The sequence below is a fragment of the Anser cygnoides genome, chromosome 14, assembly GCF_040182565.1.
Source record: "Anser cygnoides isolate HZ-2024a breed goose chromosome 14, Taihu_goose_T2T_genome, whole genome shotgun sequence".
Classification (NCBI taxonomy): Eukaryota; Metazoa; Chordata; class Aves; order Anseriformes; family Anatidae; genus Anser; species Anser cygnoides.
Window position 1 is genome coordinate 13,558,646 of NC_089886.1, and position 15,259 is coordinate 13,573,904.

Genomic DNA, 15,259 nt, shown 5'->3' on the forward strand with positions numbered 1-15,259 from the left:
TGCCTCCCCGTGCAGCTGCTCTCTTGCGATTTCTCCATCAACCTGTTTGCTCCTCACTGCATCCTCCCATTTCCCAAATTCAGCCCCAGCATGCTGCCTTTTGGCCGACAAAGCCCCGCAGACAGTTTTTAATGCCCACAAGCTCCCAGCATGCAGCGCCCCAGCTACATCTGAGGTGAAGGGCGGTTCCCACAGAAGCTCTAACACAGTGTATGTCGCACCTCCTGGGCTGGACCACGGCATGCCGGTTGAAAGCACAGCCCCTTGTATCACCACCAGATGGCTGAGGCTGGAGCCCCTCTGGCCTCACCTGGTCCAAGTCCAGCTCCAGCACGGCCACCCCAAGCAGGTGCCCAGGACCACGTCCAGCTGGGTTTGGAGCTCTCCAAGGAAGAGACCCCACAGCCTCAGGCATCCTGTGCCAGGGCTCCGCCACCTGCACGGATCTTCAGAGGGAGCCTCCTGGCCTCCAGCCTGTGCCCGTTGCCTCCCGTCCTGTCGCTGGGCACCACAGAGCAGAGCCTGGCTCCGTCCCCTCTGCAGCCTCCCCTCAGGTTTTGCAGGCCGAGCCCCGCGGAGGCCGAGCAGCCCCAGCCCCAACTCCCCTCCAGGCCCTCGGTCACCTTGGTGGCCTCCGGTGTGCCCAGGCCTCCCGTGTACCGGGGGGCCCAGAACTGGACCCAGCACCCCAGGTTCGGCCTCGCCAACGTTGGGCAGGGGGGAAGGATCCCCGCTCCTGCCCTGCTGGCGAACTTCATCTCGCCAGGCCTCACCCATTAGCATGCTGCTCCGCTCTCGCTTTCATAAGCTGGTCTGACTTTGTGAGATAAAAAAGTAATAACACTGCCCTCTATTATTTATTAGCAGCCTTTATTTCTCCCAGCAAAATAATTCCCTTCCTCCCCTGGTCGGTCGGGAGCGCAGCGCGATGCCGTCACCCTGTCCCTCAGGACATGGGCATGGTTTGGAGCAGATGGGGCACTGCGGTGTCCCGGCCGAGTGCCACCAGGGGTGTTCGTGTCGCGTGGGACCCGTGTGGTGTCCCCATCCCCGTGTGCAGCTGTGATCTGCATGGCCCCGGGGACACAGCTCCGGCGGTCCCGCGCTGCCCGGGGTTTGTGTTGGCTGTATTGACTGCATTTGTTACGGCTGGGGCTCAATATTGAAATTACTCAGAACTCCAGATAGCCAAGCTGAATCAATCGGTTTGTTAGTGGGAGCCAAAGGCAACAGCGAAGGGATATTGCATCCTCAGAGGGAGGACGCGGCAGGGAGGGATCGGCCCCATGACCACGTTCACAGAGATCTTTGTGATTTTGCCTGTCACCGTGTCTTTGCTTTAGCCCTAACGTCCCAAACTCGGCAGGTCCGTGACCTCCCCTTCTCCTGAGGCCAGCTCCTCGGGCAGCTCTCAGGAGCAGGCCTCGTCCCCCAGCCGGGCAGCACAGCTGGGGCTTAGCCCAAGCAGGAGGGAGGCAGCGGTGCTGTCGCTCACATGAGCGTTGTTTCCAAGACCCAAACGTGGACGTGAGGATCAGCAAGGAAAATCCATCACCAGCTCATGTGCAGGTGTGAGACTCGGGTGTCTGGCACTGCGGGATTCCCAGCAGTGAGAGGCTCTGTCTAACAGGGGAACGCTGTCCTTGTCCCGCTCACTGCTCCCCGCCTGGCCACGCAGCGGGGAATCACCGCCGCTTCCAGCCGCAGGCACCTCTCTGCTGGAAGGCACCGGGCGGACTGGGTGGCATTGCCATGGCAATTGTCACCTGGGAAACTGAGAGGTGTGGAGCTGACAAAACGGAGGTGTTCGCTCGCCTTTCTTCAGGAAGCAGGTTGGCTCAGACTGGCATCCAGCCCCGGTGTGCAAACCCATCAGATGGGCTCTGTCCAGGAGGAAGGGACCCAGAAAGGAGAAGGCTGAGGTGCGGTGAGGTCAAGGCTCCAGCTTCTCTCCAGGAGGCTTCGGAGCCTCCTGCTTTGGACCAAAAAGATCCAAAGGTTTCAGGTTCCTCCTCCTGAAATCTCGGGGAGCAGGAATTTCCTAATCTGCATGGGATCTGCTCCCAGGCTGTCAGGACTCATCTCTCCCAAATGAGGTCTTCACAGGGATGCTTTTTGGATCCTTGCAGCTTTATTTATTTAGTTGGTTTAGCTTAAGATTAATCAGAAATGGGGAAGGAGCCAGAGACGCACAGAAGAGACTCTAAATAATTCTGAGTGATTGAGAGCACTGTGATTAATGGGATCTGCCAATGCCATTCGGGTGGGAGCAGCCTTCCGAAAAATGGATTTATGTTAAATGGAAAAATACAATAATGTCATTCACAACAGGAGAAACATGTGGTAGGAAAACCTGCCTTGAACGGCAGTCACATATAATTCAGGTTCATGATGAACAAAACTAAACTTCTCAAAGCTCTGTGTGTCCTGACTCTAAATTCATTCATTATTTTTGATTATCTTCAGTCCTCCCCAAGTGTAATATATTATTTCTTACAGAATCCACCATGCTTCATATCAGGCATGGTTTAATATTTCATACAGTTCATTAAATAACACATTCAGCTTGGCTCACAATACCTTATTCATAATCCCGTATACATCCCTGCGAAGCCACGGAGAAACAAACAACAAATCGACCTGCGGAGGGAGCGAGGAGGGACCGAGATGTTCCTGCAGCAGGACACCAGACCGCCGCGGACTGACGCACAGGCGGCAGCGCGACCTTCGCCTGTGCTGGTGCCAGGTTTCGCCCTGTGCTTCTCTTCCTAGAGCTAGCATGTGGGCCAGGCTGAAACAGCGATGCAAAACCTGGGAGATTCCTCGCAGGCTTCCAGGCAGCGATGGCGTCTTCTCCTAAGGGCATGCTCCTCGATTCCAGGGCAGGAGGAGACGGAGGGGAAATAATTCACTCTTAAGGAGAGCCCAAGCACAGGAAAAATTTGGGGGCAGAAAGTGAGAAACATCCAGCAGCAGGTGGAAACTCCATCCCTGTTCCAGAAGTTGGAAAAATGCTGAAATATCCTGAGGAGGATGATCCAGCATCGCAAGGACACTGTCTGATGGGCAAGGGCTGCTGCGTGGCGGGGGCTATTATTTCTTCATGTGATTAAAGTGAATAATTAATACAGAGATGAAGTGATTTCCTCATGGTTTCCTGGGGGCCTTATTCCTCCTCAGCAGCACCAGGGATGGCAGAAGAGGCTGGGGAGGAGGTGCTGGGCAGGGATGAGGCTGCCCTGTGAAGGGCAGAGCGAGCAGCACTTGTTCCGCGGATGTCCGAGCTCCGTGCTGGGATCAGACAGCCACCCGGCAATAAATATCCCTGGCTGAATCATGCATACCAGATTAAGGTACGCGTTATACCCAGTGCTCAAGAGCTGCAAATCCAAGCTGCTGTTCCCTCGCAGGATCGCTCTGCCCTTGCGAGGAGCCCATGGAGCAGCGTTGGGCTTGGAGGCAAGGACCTCAGGGGACAGCACACTGTGCCCCATGCCACTGGTTGCTATCTGAGCTTGGCCACAGCTCCCTGCTCCTGTGCCTCATTTCCCCCCAAACCTGCCTTTATTTCTGTGCAAGCTGTCACAGAGGTGAGGAAGGTCTCATTCGCCGCAGCCCCCCAGCTCCTGATGGCTGTAACCCCACCTGCCAGCAGTAGGTAAACCAAACACTGAAAAAACACCGCGTAGCTGTTTGCTTACGTATTTGTGCACAGCCCATTTTCTGCTTCCTTTTCAAAAAGAAACTGCATTCATTGACCATGCAATAAATGTATTGGGAGGGGCTGTATGCAGACATCGGAGCCTGCCTGGAGAAAGCATGCAGGTAAAAAAGAATAGATAACTCCTCGCTGCGGAGCTGGCCGGGCACAGGTAAGTGACGGCAGAAGCATCACTTCTGTCACCATCACCCTGGCTGGGAGCACAGCTTGGACCTGAGCGTTTCCGCTGGTGGCGGACGAGTTTAGCTCCAAAGGCACTCGTTTTTTTTCCTTCCAGTGCAATATCCATCGGGGGCTGGATTTTCTGCCTTTCCTCCTTTTCCTCCTCCCACCCAATTTGCCAGCGCAGAAGAATTACAAGAACAGAAGGTGAAGATAGATCCTCCTCCTTTATTTTTATTTTATTTTTTTGGCACCCACCCCTTGCTCTTTCGCCAAGCCGCTTCGATTCCCCCTCCCAGCACCCACGCTGCCTGCCTGGTGGGGGCCTCGCGCCACCCATGGGTGCCACCGGCTCGATCCCAGTGAGAGGAGGGATGCAGCAGAAATCCCAGCCTGCCTCCTGAGCCCGGGGGGAGCGATCCGCCCTCGCCCAAATCCCATTCAGCATTTCGCATCTTCCTTCCCACCTCCCCTGGAAGCATCCCCGGCTCCGCTCCATCCCTTTTCACCTGTGCAGTGCTCATCGTGTAGGTGCACGGGGGATTTGTAGAGCAGCATCATGATTTTTTTTTTCTGTTTTGCTCTCTGTTCTTCTCTGAGTAATCCCTAACTTTCAAGAGGCTTTTATTATTATTTTTTTTATCTCTGCTGAGCAATGAGCTGATGTTTTCAGAAGACTATCTATTATAACCCCAAGATCTTGTTCCTGAGAGTTAATAGTCAGCTCAGAGCCCATCATTTTCTTTCTGAACTTGGGAATGTTTTTTCCCTTGTGCGCCACTATTTATCCACTCTGAATTTCTCCCGTCATTTTCTTGGCCACTCACTCATTGTAAGGTCCTCCTGCAATTCCTCACAGTCAGCATTTGTCCTTAATATCCTAAATAATTCGGGACCATCAACAAAAGCTGTCATTTCTCTCTTCACTCCCTCTCCTGCTCCAGGGAGACTCCACATAGAGAAATTTTGTGGAAATGGGGCTGGCAGGGAGCCTGTGACCCATCAAAGGGGACAAATGGAGCCGCTGGGGCTGCCGTGGTTCCTGTGGACACAGAGGGGATGGGCTCAGGGCAATCCCAGGGACTTTTAACACGATGCTGCTCCCTGGGAACAGAGGGGGCAGCCGTGATGGACCAGAGCTGCGAGAGGTGGCAGACGTGGCAGGGTCATGTTTTGATCATGTCCTTGGATGTTGCAGATGGGGCATGGGAAAGGTCCTTGGTGCAAAGCTGGCATGCTCTGCTGAGGATGCCCACAGGTGGCAGGGGCACGGCATCTCCTGCAGGGCTGATGGCCCTCGTCCACCCCCGAGGAGGACAAACCCCGCAGGTCGCAGCGTGCACCGAGGTTTTATTGGGATCGAGGGGTCCGTGAGGGTCACGGGGGCTGAACGCTCCCACCAGGGGGGCGGCCGTGGCTGCCCTGCTCCAGCAGCTGCTGCACAAAATCGATGCTCCCCGGGGAATTGTTCCAGAAGGTGGATGGAATGAAGTGATTCACAGTATTGAAAAAAAATAAAATAAAAAGAGAGACATCAGAGCTCCTGGAAGCTGTTCAGTTGGCATCGCGAGGTCTGCGAATAACAGACGCCCAAAGGAACTAATGTTTTAAGCCAAAGCAATTTGGGTAACAGGACAGGCTTGGGGGAAAAAACCCACGGTGCCAGATTTTGGATTATGCTGCACATCAGTGCTAAAAAAGAAGCCACACATGTTGCAAATGTACAGCCCAGGAACGCATTTTATGAGCATATTCCTAATGTGGCATGTGCGCCGCTTGTTCTTATTATTGATAATAACTAACTATAGCTTCTGCTCGAGCTCTCCCTCCTGTTCTTCCCCGTTCGACTGCAGGATTTGACAGGCCAGTGATGACACAAAAATGTGTGATCCAGCCTCTGTTAAATAGCTTTAAATCCTCTCGGTGAGCCCAGCTGCCGTTCGGAGGGCCTGTCCCCGCGGCGGCCGGGACCCCCAGGCTCACAGGGCTCGGACCCCACGTTGTGGAGCAGACGAGCCCAGCCGCCTCCTGTATCGGCATCCAGGTGGGAGGGCTGAGGCGTCATCCGCTGAGGTAGCCTAGGCAGCAGCTTTAGTTGATCAATAAGGCTCTGTGGCAGGAACGGCAGTGTTCAATCTGTCCAGAAGTGTTTCTCTTAAATGCGTCAGGTGATGCTCTGAGCCCCCAGAGAGCTGAAAGCAGGGATTTTCCTTCTGCAGCCCCGAACCAAACCTCTCTGTACCCCTTTATCCCCACTAGAAACCCAGGGGAATCACTGGGAACCTGGTGCTAAACTTGTTTAATTGAAGTTTGGGGGGTGGTCTGTGAGGCTGGAGTGTGAACATGGGCTGAGGTACCGCTGCTCAGGGATGACCCCAGGGCTGGTGCCTGTGGGCACTGAAAATGTTCATGGGATGCCGGGTGACACCCAGCTGGTCAAATGGCTCCATCCACATGTGAAATTCACGCCACAGCCCTCAGGGACCTGGGGAACGCTGCCTGAATGCAGGTGGCCCATCACTGCAGGTGGTCCCATTGCCACGGAGGGCTGTGCCTCCCCAGGCCCCGTGCAGCACCAGCCCCCAGGCTGGTTTCTCTGCACACCGGTCCTGGGGGTTTGGCCCGTGTTGTCGCTGTTGGTGGTGTGCTCGGGGAACTGGCATGGGCTGCTCCTGTGGCTCCTGTGCAGACATCTCCGTTCCTACCAGCCCCGCATCTGCTGTGGACCTCTACAGCACCGAGTGCTCTGATAAAATCACAAATCCGTGCATCTCCGCTTTTACCCCTGCCCACTGGGAGCTGGAGATGGGCCCGGTGATTTGCAGACGTTTGGTGGCCCTGGTCCCTAAAAGTTGATGCACGAGCCATCGGCTGCAGGTGGTGGGACCAGCAGGTGGAGCAGCCCCTTCGCTGGCCACGGGTCAGGTTTTGCAGGCAGAAGGATGAACTTCTGTAGGGGGGACGGCTTGGCCACGGGCTGCGGGGTTCCTTGGGGCAGGGAGGACGAGGTGCAGCAGAAGCGATGGGAACAGAGCCACCCTGAGCTCGGTGTGCCCAGCACCCAAATCAGGTCTCAGATTCCGCCCCAGATTTCCACTTCCTTCAGCAGCATCCCACGGAGGAGCCCCGAATGAGAAGGCAGGCTGGTGGGCTGGCCGTGGAGGGGCCAGCTCATCCCTGCGGCGCGGTGCCAGGCGGGGGGACGGAAGCGCGGCTCACCCCCGTGTCACGCCAAGCGCCGATGCACCGGGGCTCAGCGTGACAGCTCGGCTGCCTGCGGTCGTCTATGGCAACTGAGCCACCTTGGAAGGCTGTGCTGCCTGTGTGGGCTTGGAATTATGTGGTTGTTTTTGTTCCCTCGCAGAAAAAAAAAAAAAAAAAAGACAATCTGATTTGTATGTAACTCTGAATAAATTCCTTGTTAACCTTTACAGCCATCTGGAGGGAGAGTCACTCCTCGCCGCGCAACGCACCGTGGTGGAGGAGGGAGCGGGGTTTCTGCCGGTGGGTTTTGGAGGAGCTGGCACGGAGGGGGCTGGAGGCAGAGCGTGGGGATGCTCCGGGGCCAGGATGGGAGCTGAGAGCCTCAGGGCTGCCCGGGAAGAGCCCGGTGTGGAGAGGCTGGGGTTCAGAGTGCCCCAATGAGGTCAGGAGACCACAGGATCAGGTTCAAAGGGACTTTAAAGATCACCCAGTGCCAACTCCCTGCCATAGGCAGGCATGCCACCCACCAGATCAGGTTGCCCAGGGCCTAACCTGGCCTTGAACACCTCCAGGGATGGGGCATCCACAGCCTCTCTGGGCAGCCTGTTCCAGTGCCTCACCACCCTCTGGGTGAGGAATTTCCTCCTGACCTCTCACCTAAATCTCCCCCCTTTTAGTTTTAAACCATTCCCCTTTGTCCTATTATTGTCTGACTGAGCAAAAAGTTCCTCTCCATCTTTTTTATAAGCCCCCCTGAAATACTGAAAAGCTGCAATGAGGTCACCCCGGAGCCTTCTCTTCTCCAGGCTGAACAGCCCCAGCTCTCTCAGCCTTTCTTCATAGGAGAGCTGCTCCAGCCTCTGATCATCCTCGTGGCCTCCTCTGGACCTCCTCTAACAGCCCCACATCCTCCTTGTGCTGGGGGCCCCAGACATAGACGCAGCACTCCAAGTGGGGCCTCACAAGGGCAGAGCAGCAGGGGACAATCACCTCCCTCCCCTGCTGCCCACTCCTCTGTTGATGCGGCCCAGGTCCCTCTGGATGGCATCCCTTCCTTCTGTCATACCAACTGCATCACCCAGCTTGGTGTCATCCGCAAACCTGCTGAGGGTGCACTCCATCCCCCTGCCTATGTTGTTGATGAAGATATTAAACAGCACAGGTCCCAGGACAGAGCCCTGAGGGACACCTCTTGTCACCAGCCTCCACATGGAGCCACTGAATACCACTCTCTGGGTATGACCTTCAAGCCAACTCCTTATCCAGTCAACAGCCGACCCATTAAATCCACATCTCTCCAATTAGGAGATCGGGATGTCATGTGGAACTGTGTCAAAGGTCTTGCAGAGGTCCGGGTAGATGACATTGGTTGGTCTTCCCTTGTCAACTCATGCAGTCCCTCCATCACAGAAGGCCACCAGGTTGGTCAGGCAGGATTTGCCCTTTGTGAAACTCTGCTGGCTGTCTCGGATCACCTCCTTGTCCTGCATGTGCCTTGACATTGCCTCCAGGAGGATCTGTTCCCTGATCCTCCCAGGCACAGAAGTGAGGCTCACCAGTCTGTAGGTTCCCACATCCTCCTTTCTACCCTTTTTAAAAATGTGAGTGATGTTCCCTTTTTCCAGTCACCAGGGACTTCACCTGGATGCCAGGGCTTTTCAAATAGGATGGAGAGAGGCCATCAGCTGGTTCCCTCAGCACCCTGCGCTGCATGGCATTGGGCCCCATGGACTTGTGCCTGTTCAGTTCCATTGGTTGGTCTCCAACCTGCTCCTCACTTACAGTGACAGTGACTTTGCTTCCCCAGCCCTCACCTGCAGGTTCAGGGGAATGAGAGCCATGGGGAGCCTGACCATCAGCAAAGACTGAGGAAAAGAGGTTGTTGAGTCTGTCGTTACCACTTCTCCCTTATCAGATGAGGAACACTCTCCTTGGCCTTTCTTTTCTGGCCAATGTACCTATGGATCCCTTCCTCTTATTTTTTGCATCCCTTGCCAAGCTCAGTTCCATCCATGACTTCGGTTTCCTGATCCCATCCCTGCACATCCAGGCACAATCCCTGTGCTCTTTCCAGGACGTGTCCCTGCTCCCATTGCCTGTGCGTTCCCTTCTTGCACCCCAGTTTGACCAGTGGCTCCAGAGGTGGTTGGTGTTGGTCTGCCTTATTTGATTACAGCCCTGACCGCAGCCTGGATTGGGAATGGCTTCCATTTGGTTATCACACGTGGAAATAGAGATGGAAAACCCCTTTCTGAGAAGTCCCCAGCACCAGAGCACGCTGGAGCTCTCCTTTTGCCATTGGGGTCATGCTGCCCCACACTCTGCATGCCCTCAGCCCTGCTAAGCCTGGGCTTTGGGCTTACCTTTGAAGGGCTGAGGGTTCAGGTCTGCTCCAGATGCCCAGAGAGTCTCTCATGTCAGGTGGGAAGAGCTGGATCAGACCTGAAGTCCGTCCGATACATCCCCAGTCCCCAGGAACATGCTTCAGCCTGCCAAAGTGAGCCCCCTCCTTGCACCTCCCTGCCTCAGAGCAGTCCCTGTAAGTCTGCTCTGATCCCGCAGGGCTTTCATCCACCTCCAAGTGCTTCCTGCAGAGTCTCATCGCTCATGGCACCGTGTCTGGTGGCCATTATCTGCCGTCTTTGCTATTCCATTGACTTTCTGGACTGCTGACATTGGAAAGTTCATCCCCTTTTGGCTCCAGGTGCAGCATCCAGCCAGGTGGCGAGCCCAAAGCATCCTTTGCTGAGCGCACACGGTGCTGTGGGGCTGCAGCAGAACCCACCAGGGTCTGGACAGAGATGCTTTCTGGGCACTCCTATAGCTCCTACAGCTTTCTGGGTTATTCCCAGAAAATAAAATTCCCATTACTGTGTCAGGCAGTAGGAAGCGACCACTCCTCCCTGGCGTGTTGGGGTGGTGAGGGCTGGGAGCGGAGGTATTTGGGGGAATATCCCCCTTGTCATGGCTCTGGGGTTCTCCGGTACGGGGATTTCCAGCAGCCCAGACAATAGGGTGGATTACAGCTCCTGCAGATGAGAAAGAGCAGGGGGAGCAGCAGCCAAATAAACACAATGCAACTTTATTTTCTTTCTTTCTCTGTTCCCTTGAAAATTTATAAATATTTTGAAAACTTTCCAAAGGGAGGGGAAAAAACAGCAAGTTGCACATCAGTGATTCAATGCAGTGTCACGCTGTTCATTAAGGAAGAAGAAAATCAAATCATTACTGGAATTAATAAAGAAAAATCTTGTGGTTGACTAGGAGAGGGGACGGGGTGTGCTTGAACTGGATCAGATATAACAATGGTGGGGCTGCTTTCCAGCCATGCCGAGATCAGTCTGAAGGTCTTAATTATAAGCAGCTCAAAAAAGCCATCGAGAAAAAGGAATTTACAACACAAAAGAATAAATTAGATCTCAGATGCATCCATACATATTTAATCGTCGGGATGCTGATGAAAAGGAATCTTTCGTTGTGGCTGCCACGACCCAGCTTTGCTCGCAGAGGGCTCTGGGGTGGGCACCGTGCCTGGGCACGGAGAGATTTGGCTGCTGGAGAGGAGATGTTCACAGTGTGCATGGCTCTTGAGGCATGGGAGAGGAGAAAACCCAACCTTCGGGCCTGGGAACACCGGTGGGGTCGGGCACCTCCCGGCAGCACTCCTCAAGCACCATAGCGTGGCTTCTGGAGGGGCTGGAAGCCAGCGGGATGCTCCAAGCCCAAGAACAGCACCCACCACATGGGCAGAGCACCCGAAAACCTCAGACCCGCTGCCACGAAGAACAGCAAACAGCTGCAGCCCTCCTTGGCTTTTAAGCTGATCTCACAACGCCCTCTCTGAACCCGTTTAATTCATTTTGCCGTCCTAGCTCTGAAAAGTGCAAGGATCATTTGTCTTCGCCCAGCGGCGAATTCTGCCTCTCGTGAACCTTCTTCTCACATATTGATCCGCCGCAGCCTCCTGGATAACCGCTCTCGCCGTATCTTTTTAGATATTATCTCTCCCCGCTTCTGTTTGTGTTTGCGCAGCGCGTCCTCATTAATTAGGATGTCTTGTTGGACAGAGCGTGGTCTTCGGGGAGTTCCTCTAGTGATTTGTTTACTGATGTCAGGTTAGCAATAAATTGGGAGAAATAATTGACCTTTCCTGTAAGACTTTGCTAATCCTGTTTCTTCTTAACTGTTTCCACTGTTTAGTGTACTGCGGTGTTTTTCTTAATCAATTGTTCCGCCTGCGAGAACATTAAGGGAGATGTGATAAGGAACACGTAGCGGTGATGCCATTTTAATGATCCATCCCCTGCTTCTCATTAATTCATTGCATTTCGCATTTCTTCAGATGCTGACTTCAGAAGTTTTCAAGACTTTACATAGCCCTTTAAAGCAACTGCGAGAGCCTCCTCGCTAGCAGCTGCATTGCTGTGGAGCCGACGGCCGTGGGCACGGAGCAAGGAGCTTGCCCCAGCCGCCGGGACCGCTCACCGTACCCAGGCAGGTTCCAGCCAACGTGTGAAGCGAGCAGTCAGCAGAACATTTCTATTAAAAACTGTTACTTTTAAACAACTTAATTTCCCCAATGAACGGAGCCACTGTAAAGAGAAATCCCACGTGGCAGGCTAAGGATAATTGCGATGCTCTCATTAGAACTGCTCAGACTGCATTTTTTGTTTTAACTGAAGGATTCAAACTTTTGGAAGTTGTCTCAGACGACTTGGAAGAGATCCAGCTTTTGTTTTAAAGGAAATTGTTCCATTTTTCTTATTGAGTTTCTGAAATCATAAGAAGGCTTCAGGTTTGGAAAACAAAAACTGAGGGAATGAAGCATGAAAATATTGGGGGTTTCCATGTCAGTCCTTTTAAGAGCGTGATAACCTCCCAGCTGAGCTCTTGCTCTCAGTCGGGGCATCTCACGCTGCTGGCATGCTACTGCAGGTCCTTCCTCCTGGTCCTCGAGAATTAGCAAAACAACAATTAAGTGTTCCGCAAGGGGCTCTTCTCTCCAGCTAATCCTGTAATTAGAAGCGCAGAGATTGCCTCGATGTTATCAGCCAATTCCATCCAAAATCATCTCTCCTCCTACCAAGGATGAGCCAGAGCGAGCAGCTCCTGTGGCTCCAGCAGCGGAGGTGAGGTGAGAGCAGCCCAGGCAGCGCATCCCTCGACCACGTTAAAACACACACCCGACCCATCGCTCTGTAAATCACACCGTCATTAGCACACGCTTTTATCTTGTTTCACAAGGAGCCGTCAATTCAAGGTAAATTCCGCATTATCTCTGTGCTGCGGTGGCCTCGGGGATGCTCTGCGTTATCATTTCGCGGTGGTGTCCTCTTCCACAAGGGCATGGCTCTCACACGCAGAGCTCTGGGGATTTCAGGCAGGGCCTGGGAAGACATGTTGGTGGTCGCTAGGTAAATCCAGTTTTCTTGCACTCTTCCAGCAGTTTGGAGCAATTCTTTGAGTGCTGCTGCCCAGACACAGCAGCATTCCTCCAACTGTGGCTTTAGTCAGGTATTCATGGGGAGATGGATGCTAATTTGCTAGCCTTGATTTGCTGGGCCTTCATTTGATTTCAGCTTATTTTATTTTATTTTATTTTAATTTTATTTTATTTTATTTTATGCTTTATTTTCCCTTCTTCCCTCCTTTTCGTGAGACATACCCCATCCCATGCAGCAGGCACACAAAACAACGGCTCCCACAGCAGCTCCGTGGTGGCAGTCCCTGTCCCCAAGGGCAAGGCGGTCCCCTGGGAGACACAGCTCTTCCAAGGGACTCGTGCACCAGCAGTGTTTATTTTTGTTCTTGGGAAATCTCCTGATCTGGGAATGTTTCTGACCAGTTCAAGTCTGCTGCCACCACGTACACTTGTGATAGTACTCTGCCCCTCCGTCAAAAATTAGCATGGGCAGAGGGACACATCTTTGCATACATTGTCAAACAGACAGATGGCATCATCATCACATAGATTTCTGCTGCTTAGGACAAAAAATAAGCTAAACATTTTTAAAACGAGGCTGTTCCTAGCTGTCAGGATAATGGAGCGTGCTGGGATGTGGATGGTCAGTGTCCCAGCTGGGTGAGTGGGAGCTTGTTAGTTATTTTTTTGTTGGTGGTGGTGGTGTGCTTTTGTTTGTTTGTTTGTTTTTCAATCTAATGCTAATTTGTTACTTTTCTCTCACTTTTAGGTTCAAAGAAATAAAAACAAACTCTGGCACCAGTGAAGTCTGCCATGAACTGTCCTGCACCGAGCTTCTTCTCTTCTGCTTTGGAGGTATTACATAAAAGAAAACCTTGAAGCCACAGTCACCCGTACCCATCCCTTTCCCCGGTGTTCATTCTCACCTGCCCACTGGGGAGCTGTAGCAAGCTGACAGATCCCCTTGGTCTTCACCTGGAGGAGCACAGTGTCGATGGTGGGATTTCCCTCCACCTTCACTTTGGGGCTCATTCAGGCTTATTTTTATAAATTTCTGGTTCATACCTGTGCATGGGTTACACTCTTCCCTCTCCTGTGTGGTTATCCGTGCCAGGATTATTCAGGTTTGTTTGAACTTCTCTCTGTACGATACGATTTCTTTCATGGGAAGAGAAAATCATGCAACTGCACAAAGCTAAGCAAAACTGAAGCTAGAAGAAACTGGTAATAATGTAACTAAAATATACCCAAAGCCACAGGACAGACAGCAGACGTGGGACTGCTGTTACAGCTCGGACAAGCTGTACAAGTCACCTGATCCTAGAGAAAGTGCAATAATTTTTGCAAAAATTATTTAAGCTAAAATATGCTTATTTTAGCTACTTGGCTAAAGTGTGTTTGAAGCCAGGCAAGGCCTGAAGCTGGTATGGCTTATTACTGGTATAGTGCCAAAGACACTTCGCCACAGGGAGATATTTGCCATGGCTACGCAAGAGAGGATAAATAGCAGCATGGTAGAGAAGCAAAGGGGTTCAGACCCAAACGACGCAAAGAGGAAAGCCACCGGCTTGAAATGAGAATATTCAACAGCAAAAGGCCTCATCTGCTCACATTGCGCAGGGCTGCGTGCGTTCCCTCCACATGTACAATAAAAGTTTCCAGAACTCCTGAGGAGGAGGCCTTGGGCTGCAGAAGCCCGTCAGGCAGTGCCTGGGTGTGCGGGGGTCACTGCACCCATCTCCGGCTGACTGCCTCGTTACGGGGCGCAGGACCGCGATCTCTGCATAGATTTAACTGTCCGATAAATGGAGGCCGCTCCAAGCATGGGAGTTCAGAGCTTGTTTTATGAGACTGACCATGCGGTGAACCTGGCGGTGCTGAGCTCAGCAGCCTTCCTCAGGCAACTGCAGCTAACGACCACCCCTGAAACAGGCACGGGCGCCGTCTGCAAGACCTCCGGGCCTGGAAACTGCTTCAAGCTGGGTGGGAGCCAGCTCTTCACCAAGAGCAGATCTGGCAGAAGTGCCTGAAAGTCAAACAGGGAGAGAAACCTTAGTCCTGTGGCCCTGCGTTGCTCAGGAAGGGATCTGGCTACTGACAAAACCAGAATAAGGAAAATGCACCGGGAAGGTGCACAGAAACACCAAAAGGCAGGAAAGCCAAGGCACGGCTCCTCCAGCCCTTTTGCAGCCCTGCTGCATGGCGCAGGCCGTGCCCAGCAGTCCCATGGGAATTTTGTCCTGAGAGTGGGCCCGAGGGGACCTCAGCCTCTGCGCTTACCCAGCACGGCTGAAAGGCAAGGTGAGGCCTGGTTTTTTTGTGCTTCCTTGGGCCCAGCTAGGTCTTGGGTTGACTCAGTAGCTCTGAGAGATATGAGCTTGACCCGGCTGTTGATGTTCTCCTGACTGGAAAGAGCTTTGGCTGCTGGTGGTAGGAAACGTGCTGCTCCCCAGCACAGGGTGAACACAGGCCTGCCGTGGGATGTGTGCCAGGGCGCGGTGAGTCCGGCCGGCCCTGCCTCCTATACACACAGTGATGGGCATGGTTTGCACCATCTGATTTACTTCCAGGTATTTTGCACCCTGTGATTCGCTTTCAGTTGTTTTCCTCTTCCCCGGTCACTATTAGCAGCTGTGGGATAACAGAGTGAGAAAAAAAAATCCGAAAGATTTCTGCCCTGGTGCTGTCTGTGCTGCCAGTACCATGCGGGGTTGGGCACCTCTCCTTCACCTCTGTCCCTGCAGGCTTCC